Here is a 12,817-nt window from a genome sequence, read left to right as displayed (position 1 = left end):
TTTATGTTGGGAATGCCAAATATGTTGTCAAAAAGTCGTCTGTTACAAACAAAGCCTCCTTATATACACCCAACCAAGCTGTCTTGTGTTTGAAATGCATGTTGTAATGTTATGCATGGCTTTGAAGACTGAAAATGGGATTACAGTTACAACAAATACTACTTTACAGCAGGTATGCCAAGACGTTACTGTTCTCCAAGATGGGGCATTGTTAGTATGTAATTTACAGGTATGCCATGACTTTACTATTCTCCAAGATGGGGCAACGTTAGTATGTGTTATACAGGTATGCCATGACTTTACTATTCTCCAAGATGGGGCATCGTCAGTATGTGTTATACAGGTATGCCATGACTTTACTATTCTCCAAGATGGGGCATCGTCAGTATGTGTTATACAGGTATGCCACGACTTTATTATTCTCCAAGATGGGGCATTGTTAGTATGTGTTATACAGGTATGCAACGACTTTACTATTCTCCAAGATGGGGCATTGTCAGTATGTGTTATACAGGTATGACACGACGTTACTATTCTCCAAGATGGGGGTATTGTCAGTATGTGTTATACAGGTATGACACGACTTTACTATTCTCCAAGATGGGGCAACGTCAGTATGTGTTATACAGGTATGACACGACTTTATTATTCTCCAAGATGGGGCAACGTCAGTATGTGTTATACAGGTATGACATGACTTTACTATTCTCCAAGATGGGGCATTGTCAGTATGTGTTATACAGGTATGACACGACTTTACTATTCTCCAAGATGGGGCATTGTCAGTATGTGTTATACAGGTATGACATGACTTTACTATTCTCCAAGATGGGGCATTGTCAGTATGTGTTATACAGGTATGCCACGACTTTACTATTCTCCAAGATGGGGCATTGTCAGTATGTGTTTATATACAGGTATGCCATGACTTTACTATTCTCCAAGATGGGGCATCGTCAGTATGTGTTATACAGGTATGACATGACTTTACTATTCTCCAAGATGGGGCATCGTTAGTATGTGTTATACAGGTATGCCATGACTTTACTATTCTCCAAGATGGGGCATTGTCAGTATGTGTTATACAGGTATGACATGACTTTACTATTCTCCAAGATGGGGCATTGTCAGTATGTGTTATACAGGTATGACATGACTTTACTATTCTCCAAGATGGGGCATCGTTAGTATGTGTTATACAGGTATGCCATGACTTTACTATTCTCCAAGATGGGGCATTGTCAGTATGTGTTATACAGGTATGACATGACTTTACTATTCTCCAAGATGGGGCATTGTCAGTATGTGTTATACAGGTATGACACGATTTTACTATTCTCCAAGATGGGGCAACGTCAGTATGTGTTATACAGGTATGCCACGATTTTACTATTCTCCAAGATGGGGCATCGTCAGTATGTGTTATACAGGTATGCCACGACTTTATTATTCTCCAAGATGGGGCATCGTCAGTATGCGTTATACAGGTATGACACGACTTTACTATTCTCCAAGATGGGGCAACGTCAGTATGTGTTATACAGGTATGCCATGACTTTACTATTCTCCAAGATGGGGTATCGTTAGTATGTGTTCTACACATATTTTCAGAAGGAACTTTATAATTTTGTAAATATTCTGCCCAGTACAAATACCATAAAGAGCCCTGTCACTACTTACCATAAAGAGCCCTGTCACTACTTACCATAAAGAGCCCTGTCACTACTTACTATAAAGAGCCCTGTCACTACTTACCATAAAGAGCCCTTTCACTACTTACCATAAAGAGCCCTTTCACTACTTACCATAAAAAGCCCTGTCACTACTTACCACAAAGAGTTGTCACTACTTACCATAAAGAGCTTTGTCACTACTTACCATAAAGAGCTTTGTCACTACTTACCATAAAGAGCCCTGTCACTACTAACCATAAAGAGCCCTTTCACTACTTACCATAAAAAGCCCTGTCACTACTTACCATAAAAAGCCCTGTCACTACTTACCATAATAAGCCCTGTCACTACTTACCATAAAAAGCCCTGTCACTACTTACCATGAAGAGCCGTCACTACTTACCATAAAAAGCCCTGTCACTACTTACCATAAAGAGCCCTGTCACTACTTACCATAAAGAGCCCTGTCACTACTTACCATAAAGAGCCCTGTCACTACTTACCATAAAGAGCCCTTTCACTACTTACCATAAAGAGCCTCGTCACTACTTACCATAAAGAGCCCTGTCACTACTTACCATAAAGAGCCCTTTCACTACTTACCATAAAGAGCCTCGTCACTACTTACCATAAAGAGCCTCGTCACTACTTACCATAAAGAGCCCTGTCACTACTTACCATAAAGAGCCGTCACTACTTACCATAAAGAGCCCTTTCACTACTTACCATAAAGAGCCCTGTCACTACTTACCATAAAGAGTCCTGTCACTACTTACCATAAAGAGCCCTGTCACTACTTACCATAAAGAGCCCTGTCACTACTTACTATAAAGAGCCCTGTCACTACTTACCATAAAGAGCCCTGTCACTACTTACCATAAAGAGCCCTGTCACTACTTACCATAAAGAGCCCTGTCACTACTTACCATAAAGAGCCCTGTCACTACTTACCATAAAGAGCCCTTTCACTACTTACCATAAAGAGCCCTGTCACTACTTACCATAAAGAGCCCTGTCACTACTTACTATAAAGAGCCCTGTCACTACTTACCATAAAGAGCCCTGTCACTACTTACCATAAAGAGCCCTGTCACTACTTACTATAAAGAGCCCTGTCACTACTTACCATAAAGAGCCCTGTCACTACTTACCATAAAGAGCCCTGTCACTACTTACCATAAAGAGCCCTTTCACTACTTACCATAAAGAGCCCTGTCACTACTTACCATAAAGAGCCCTGTCACTACTTACTATAAAGAGCCCTGTCACTACTTACCATAAAGAGCCCTGTCACTACTTACCATAAAGAGCCCTGTCACTACTTACCATAAAGAGCCCTGTCACTACTTACTATAAAGAGCCCTGTCACTACTTACCATAAAGAGCCCTGTCACTACTTACCATAAAGAGCCCTGTCACTACTTACCATAAAGAGCCCTGTCACTACTTACCATAAAGAGCTTTGTCACTACTTACCATAAAGAGCCCTTTCACTACTTACCATAAAGAGCCCTGTCACTACTTACCATAAAGAGCCCTGTCACTACTTACCATAAAGAGCCCTGTCACTACTTACCATAAAGAGCCCTGTCACAACTTACCATAAAGAGCCCTGTCACTACTTACTATAAAGAGCCCTGTCACTACTTACCATAAAGAGCCCTGTCACTACTTACCATAAAGAGCCCTGTCACTACTTACCATAAAGAGCCCTGTCACTACTTACCATAAAGAGCCCTGTCACTACTTACCATAAAGAGCCCTGTCACTACTTACCATAAAGAGCCCTGTCACTACTTACCATAAAGAGCCCCGTCACTACTTACTATAAAGAGCCCTGTCACTACTTACCATAAAGAGCCCTTTCACTACTTACCATAAAGAGCCGTCACTACTTACCATAAAGAGCCCTGTCACTATTTACCTCAATTTGTATACAACTATTTTCTAATGGAATGAAGAAGAAATGTTGAAGACAACTATACTAAAATTCACAGTTCACAACCACAATTTATGGCATATCAGGGAAAAAACCCAATGATTTTAAGTGTTTTTGGCTCAAAAGTCTTGTACCACACAACCAAAGACATGGACTTGTGTTAGCACAATAAGGGTATCAATTTTTTTTTATTGTGGCTTGGCTTGTGTATTATACGATGGATTGGCTTGTGTATTATATGATGGCTTGGCTTGTGTATTATACGATGGTTTGGCCTTGGTAGATTTTTATATCAATATACGACTTCTACTTAATATTGGTATATATGATGTCATCAACAATAACCATTCAAAGTTGTCATAAATCAATTTATCATAATAAAAACAACATTGGACACAGTCATGTGACGAATAATAACCTATATTTACCTAACCTATAAGCTAACTGAAAAAACCTAGCTTATAGGATAAATGTACACTACAGTGTAAGCTAACTGAAAAAACATAGCTTATAGGATAAATGTACACTATAGTGTAAGCTAACTGAAAAAACATAGCTTATAGGATAAATGTACACTACAGTGTAAGTTAACTGAAAACATAGCTTATAGGATAAATGTACACTATAGTGTAAGGTAACTGAAAAAACATAGCTTATAGGATAAATGTACACTACAGTGTAAGTTAACTGAAAACATAGCTTATAGGATAAATGTACACTATAGTGTAAGCTAACTGAAAAAACATAGCTTATAGGATAAATGTACACTATAGTGTAAGCTAACTGAAAAAACATAGCTTATAGGATAAATGTACACTACAGTGTAAGCTAACTGAAAAAAACATAGCTTATAGGATAAATGTACACTATAGTGTAAGCTAACTGAAAAAACAGCTTATAGGATAAATGTACACTATAGTGTAAGTTAACTGAAAACATAGCTTATAGGATAAATGTACACTACAGTGTAAGCTAACTGAAAAAACATAGCTTATAGGATAAATGTACACTACAGTGTAAGCTAACTGAAAAAACATAGCATATAGGATAAATGTACACTACAGTGTAAGCTAACTTAAAAAACATAGCTTATGGGATAAATGTACACTACAGTGTAAGCTAACTGAAAAAACATAGCTTATGGGATAAATGTACACTATAGTGTAAGCTAACTGAAAAAACATAGCTTATAGGATAAATGTACACTATAGTGTAAGCTAACTGAAAAAACATAGCTTATAGGATAAATGTACACTACAGTGTAAGCTAACTGAAAACATAGCTTATAGGATAAATGTACACTAGAGTGTAAGCTAACTGGAAAAACAGCTTATAGGATAAATGTACACTACAGTGTAACTAAACTGAAAACATAGCTTATAGGATAAATGTACACTACAGTGTAAGCTAACTGAAAAAACATAGCTTATAGGATAAATGTACACTAGAGTGTAAGCTAACTGAAAACATAGCTTATAGGATAAATGTACACTAGAGTGTAAGCTAACTGAAAACATAGCTTATAGGATAAATGTACACTAGAGTGTAAGCTAACTGAAAAAACATAGCTTATAGGATAAATGTACACTACAGTGTAAGTTAACTGAAAAAACATAGCTTATAGGATAAATGTACACTACAGTGTAAGTTAACTGAAAACATAGCTTATAGGATATGTGTACACTACAGTGTAACCAAACTGAAAACATAGCTTATAGGATAAATGTACACTACAGTGTAACCAAACTGAAAACATAGCTTATAGGATAAATGTACACTACAGTGTAACCAAACTGAAAACCTAGCTTATAGGATAAATGTACACTACAGTGTAAGCTAACTGAAAACATAGCTTATAGGATAAATGTACACTACAGTGTAAGCTAACTGAAAACATAGCTTATAGGATAAATGTACACTACAGTGTAAGCTAACTGAAAACATAGCTTATAGGATAAATGTACACTACAGTGTAAGCTAACTGAAAACATAGCTTATAGGATAAATGTACACTAGAGTGTAAGCTAACTGAAAAAACATAGCTTACAGGATAAATGTACAATACAGTGTAAGTTAACTGAAAACATAGCTTATAGGATAAATGTACACTACAGTGTAACCAAACTAAAAACCTAGCTTATAGGATAAACGTACAATACAGTGTAAGTTAACTGAAAACATAGCTTATAGGATAAATGTACACTACAGTGTAAGCTAACTGAAAACATAGCTTATAGGATAAATGTACACTACAGTGTAAGCTAACTGAAAACATAGCTTATAGGATAAATGTACACTACAGTGTAAGCTAACTGAAAACATAGCTTATAGGATAAATGTACACTAGAGTGTAAGCTAACTGAAAAACATAGCTTATAGGATAAATGTACACTACAGTGTAAGTTAACTGAAAACATAGCTTATAGGATAAATGTACACTACAGTGTAAGCTAACTGAAAACATAGCTTATGGGATAAATGTACACTACAGTGTAAGTTAACTGAAAACATAGCTTATAGGATAAATGTACACTACAGTGTAAGCTAACTGAAAACATAGCTTATAGGATAAATGTACACTACAGTGTAAGCTAACTGAAAACATAGCTTATAGGATAAATGTACACTACAGTGTAAGTTAACTGAAAACATAGCTTATAGGATAAATGTACACTACAGTGTAAGCTAACTGAAAACGTAGGTCATAGGATAAATGTACACTACAGTGTAAGCTAACTGAAAACATAGCTTATAGGATAAATGTACACTACAGTGTAAGTTAACTGAAAACATAGCTTATAGGATAAATGTATACTACAGTGTAAGTTAACTGAAAACATAGTTTATAGGATAAATGTACACTAGTGTAACCAAACTGAAAACATAGCTTATAGGATAAATGTACACTACAGTGTAACCAAACTGAAAACCTAGCTTATAGGATAAATGTACACTACAGTGTAAGCTAACTGAAAAAACATAGCTTATAGGATAAATGTACACTAGAGTGTAAGCTAACTGAAAACATAGCTTATAGGATAAATGTACACTAGAGTGTAAGCTAACTGAAAACATAGCTTATAGGATAAATGTACACTAGAGTGTAAGTTAACTGAAAACATAGCTTATAGGATAAATGTACACTATAGTGTAAGCTAACTGAAAAAACAGCTTATAGGATAAATGTACACTATAGTGTAAGTTAACTGAAAACATAGCTTATAGGATAAATGTACACTACAGTGTAAGCTAACTGAAAAAACATAGCTTATAGGATAAATGTACACTACAGTGTAAGCTAACTGAAAAAACATAGCATATAGGATAAATGTACACTACAGTGTAAGCTAACTTAAAAAACATAGCTTATGGGATAAATGTACACTACAGTGTAAGCTAACTGAAAAAACATAGCTTATGGGATAAATGTACACTATAGTGTAAGCTAACTGAAAAAACATAGCTTATAGGATAAATGTACACTATAGTGTAAGCTAACTGAAAAAACATAGCTTATAGGATAAATGTACACTACAGTGTAAGCTAACTGAAAACATAGCTTATAGGATAAATGTACACTAGAGTGTAAGCTAACTGGAAAAACAGCTTATAGGATAAATGTACACTACAGTGTAACTAAACTGAAAACATAGCTTATAGGATAAATGTACACTACAGTGTAAGCTAACTGAAAAAACATAGCTTATAGGATAAATGTACACTAGAGTGTAAGCTAACTGAAAACATAGCTTATAGGATAAATGTACACTAGAGTGTAAGCTAACTGAAAACATAGCTTATAGGATAAATGTACACTAGAGTGTAAGCTAACTGAAAAAACATAGCTTATAGGATAAATGTACACTACAGTGTAAGTTAACAGAAAAAACATAGCTTATAGGATAAATGTACACTACAGTGTAAGTTAACTGAAAACATAGCTTATAGGATATGTGTACACTACAGTGTAACCAAACTGAAAACATAGCTTATAGGATAAATGTACACTACAGTGTAACCAAACTGAAAACATAGCTTATAGGATAAATGTACACTACAGTGTAACCAAACTGAAAACCTAGCTTATAGGATAAATGTACACTACAGTGTAAGCTAACTGAAAACATAGCTTATAGGATAAATGTACACTACAGTGTAAGCTAACTGAAAACATAGCTTATAGGATAAATGTACACTACAGTGTAAGCTAACTGAAAACATAGCTTATAGGATAAATGTACACTACAGTGTAAGCTAACTGAAAACATAGCTTATAGGATAAATGTACACTAGAGTGTAAGCTAACTGAAAAAACATAGCTTACAGGATAAATGTACAATACAGTGTAAGTTAACTGAAAACATAGCTTATAGGATAAATGTACACTACAGTGTAACCAAACTAAAAACCTAGCTTATAGGATAAACGTACAATACAGTGTAAGTTAACTGAAAACATAGCTTATAGGATAAATGTACACTACAGTGTAAGCTAACTGAAAACATAGCTTATAGGATAAATGTACACTACAGTGTAAGCTAACTGAAAACATAGCTTATAGGATAAATGTACACTACAGTGTAAGCTAACTGAAAACATAGCTTATAGGATAAATGTACACTAGAGTGTAAGCTAACTGAAAAACATAGCTTATAGGATAAATGTACACTACAGTGTAAGTTAACTGAAAACATAGCTTATAGGATAAATGTACACTACAGTGTAAGCTAACTGAAAACATAGCTTATGGGATAAATGTACACTACAGTGTAAGTTAACTGAAAACATAGCTTATAGGATAAATGTACACTACAGTGTAAGCTAACTGAAAACATAGCTTATAGGATAAATGTACACTACAGTGTAAGCTAACTGAAAACATAGCTTATAGGATAAATGTACACTACAGTGTAAGTTAACTGAAAACATAGCTTATAGGATAAATGTACACTACAGTGTAAGCTAACTGAAAACGTAGGTCATAGGATAAATGTACACTACAGTGTAAGCTAACTGAAAACATAGCTTATAGGATAAATGTACACTACAGTGTAAGTTAACTGAAAACATAGCTTATAGGATAAATGTATACTACAGTGTAAGTTAACTGAAAACATAGTTTATAGGATAAATGTACACTAGTGTAACCAAACTGAAAACATAGCTTATAGGATAAATGTACACTACAGTGTAACCAAACTGAAAACCTAGCTTATAGGATAAATGTACACTACAGTGTAAGCTAACTGAAAAAACATAGCTTATAGGATAAATGTACACTAGAGTGTAAGCTAACTGAAAACATAGCTTATAGGATAAATGTACACTAGAGTGTAAGCTAACTGAAAACATAGCTTATAGGATAAATGTACACTAGAGTGTAAGTTAACTGAAAACATAGCTTATAGGATAAATGTACACTAGAGTGTAAGTTAACTGAAAAAACATAGCTTATAGGATAAATGTATACTACAGTGTAAGCTAACTAAAAAAACATAGCTTATAGGATAAATGTACACTACAGTATAAGCTAACTGAAAACATAGCTTATAGGATAAATGTACACTACAGTGTAAGTTAACTGAAAACATAGTTTATAGGATAAATGTACACTAGAGTGTAAGCTAACTGAAAACATAGCTTATAGGATAAATGTACACTAGAGTGTAAGCTAACTGAAAACATAGCTTATAGGATAAATGTACACTACAGTGTAAGCTAACTGAAAAAACATAGCTTATAGGATAAATGTACACTAGAGTGTAAGCTAACTGAAAACATAGCTTATAGGATAAATGTACACTAGAGTGTAAGCTAACTGAAAAAACATAGCTTATAGGATAAATGTACACTAGAGTGTAAGCTAACTGAAAACATAGCTTATAGGATAAACGTACACTACAGTAACAGAAAGCGGAATATGGTGTAGTTTATGATACATTGTACGATAAATTTGGTGAGGAACCCAGGTAAAATGACAGCAGAACTCAAGTAGAGTTTACCTACTTACCACCCTTAACAAAAAACACTGGTAGGGAACCCTGGTAAAATGACTGGGAACTCAGGTAGATTTTACCTACTTACCACACCTAACAAAAACACTGGTAGGAAACCCTGGTAAAATGACTGGGGAACTAAGGCAGATTTCACCAACTGTAACATCACCCTTAACAAAAATAGCAGTAATGGCATTGCAGTACAACTGTACAGTTTTTACAAATGTGTAATACCTACATGCTGATCCATGCTAGGTATAGGTGTTCATTTGCTAAATGATTATCCAGTTGTATATCCAACCCTGTTGTTATTTTTGTGATCATTTGGCAGTTGCTATGGCCAGGGTCATGTTGCTAGACATATTTGCATACATTTTTTGAATGTTCATTCACTTGTCTATGAATATCTGATGTTATCCTTGCGATATACATCATCATCACATGGCTGTTGCTATGGGCATGGTCTTGTTGCTAGGTATATTTGTATACATTTTTTGAATGTTTATTTACTTGTCTATGAATCCCTGTTGTCTTTACAATATGTGCATTCAGTTGGTTGTTGCTGTGGGTGTGCTGAGATATTTGCATACATTTTTTTTTGAATGTTTACTCTCTTGCGTACCAAATGATGTTGGTATTTTACCAAAATATACTGGCATTTGGTTGTTGCTAAGGGCTTGGTCATCGTTGCTAGGGTCAATTGTGTCAAAATGTTTTGAACAAAATCTGTAGAATAACACCGCTAGAAGCATCTCACCAAATTTCAGTCTCATTGACCAAGTACTTTCCGAGATATGTTTTTGACCAAAATTCACATTTTTACACCTAATTCTGCATATCGCTCATGAGATCATTAAATGCTTAATAATATTTCTTCATCTATACATCCCTAAATGCATCCCCATTAAATTTCAGCCCAATCTGCTCAGTGGTTTTGGAATTAAAGATTTTTGACCAAAAAGACACATTTTTAGCAAATCTTAATCTACACACCTTTCAGAACATTCTCATCAAATTTCAGAACGGTCTGCCCAGTATTTTTAGTCGAAGTTTTTTTACCAAAAATCACATTTTTTTACCCAAAACCACACATTGTTGGTAAGATCATTTTGATTTGAACAATTTCTCAACTAGACACCTGAGGTAATTCACCCGACAAATATCATGGCAGTCGGTTCAGCAGTGTTTGACTTTAAGTGGTTTATACAAACACACACACACACACACACACACACACAGAGACACAGACACAGACACACAGACAGACACTTTGCCATTCCTATAGCTCTACAGCACCTCATCAGTTCAGTTGCAATAAAAACACTTATAAACACAACAGGTGCCTCATTCTATATACACTGCTGTTGTATGTGTAGGCTAGCATAATATCACTGTGTATATCACAGTGTTGGCTAGCATGTATGCACACTGTTGTATGTGTAGGCTAGCATAATATCACTGTGTATATCACAGTGTTGGCTAGCATGTATGCACACTGTATGTGTAGGCTAGCATGTATGCACACTGTGTATGTGTAGGCTAGCATGTATATGCACACTGTGTATGTGTAGGCTAGCATGTATGCACACTGTGTATGTGTAGGCTAGCATGTATGCACACTGTGTATGTGTAGGCTAGCATGTATGCACACTGTGTATGTGTAGGTTAGCATTATGTCTATACTTGAAGTGATGGGGCTTTGTATTCAGTAAGATTTCCATGCCTCTGTTTAGTAGATAAAAGACGACTAGCATATCGTTGCCATGGTTGCTATTATGTCTGCACTTGAAGTGATGGGGCTATGTATTCAGCAAGATTTTCATGTCATTGTTTAGATAAAAAGGTGACAATTATATCGTTGCCATGGTTACTATTATGTCTATACAGGGCATGCCTTTTGAGGCGAGCGATCGCTCCGCTCGCCTACCGCTCGCGCAAATTAAGATCCACGAGAGCGATTTTCCACTCGCGTGGGCCCCAACCAACCTGATGTTATTTTATATCATTTTTCAGTATGTGGTTACCATAAAAATCAATGTTTGTTCGGTAAAATTACATGGGTGGAGCGTGGCACACTTCCGTGTTCATAATCGTCGATCTCCAGCTGAAGTCAACGCTGTCATTCATCACCATATACACACACTGAAATTTGCATTGTACTACCCTTATATGGGAAAAATAGTGACATATTTGAAGCAGGACATGAATGATGTCATGGCATATCATGAATATTGATCAGCTCAGTATGCAGGGAGATTCCAACTTTCGCATCATTGCATATTGCGCAACTATGATTGATACGATGACTGTTTGGAGTTCTCGTTTACAGCAATCAATCGATGAGTTTTAGTTTTAAATTCCGATCGGCCTAGTTTTTGGAGACCATCCTATGTGAATGTCTCCTCCAGAACAACAACTGCAATTTATAGTTGCTACAAAGTACATGCCCAGAGTTCCGACAATAGCCTGGCGATGTTTTGGAGGGCATTGAAAGAATGACAATAAAATAAGATCGATTATTTTACAAAATAAAAATAATCTGTCGATATTTTTCCCATCTTATCTTATTATTCTCATGCAGTTTTCAGAGAAATTCCCGGGTTTTTATTTCATAATCTCCAACACGCACTTTCATTGTTTTTGTCATCTACTCAACTGCCGACCACGTCTGTTTTACCTCCATGACTTTATCGACTGCTGTAACATAAAATATTTGCTCGAATTTTCGCCTTGTCGTGATTTCTAAAACAAAGGTCTGCTGCTCAGACGTGAACGGATCTCACTAATTTAGTTGGCGACACCAGTCGTCCGTGTGCAGGTACGAGGTGGGGTTATGTGTTTTATTGTCTCGGATCGAGTGAATGGTTACAAATTAGTCAAATTAGCAAGCAATTTAACGTTGACGTCAAAGCTCAACGCCAGGAGGCATTTGTCATCTGGGGTACATTAGTTTTTGTCAATTCATTATAGTTTTGAACAATCTCAAGTTTGAATTAGCTGTATTTTAAGCGAAATAGAAGTGATAGTTTCTTCAATGCCCTCCAAAACATCGCCAAGCTATTGTCAGAACTCTGGGCATGTACTTTGTAGCAACTATAAATCGCAGTTGTTGTTCCGGAGGAGATATTCATGTAGGATGTTTTTATAAAAACGTTCTAAAAAAACTAAGAGCAGTCAGAATTTGAAATTAAAAACCCATTTTCTATTGT

The sequence above is a fragment of the Glandiceps talaboti genome, chromosome 17, assembly GCF_964340395.1.
Source record: "Glandiceps talaboti chromosome 17, keGlaTala1.1, whole genome shotgun sequence".
Taxonomy (NCBI): domain Eukaryota; kingdom Metazoa; phylum Hemichordata; class Enteropneusta; family Spengelidae; genus Glandiceps; species Glandiceps talaboti.
Note: the sequence above shows the minus strand (reverse complement) of the source record.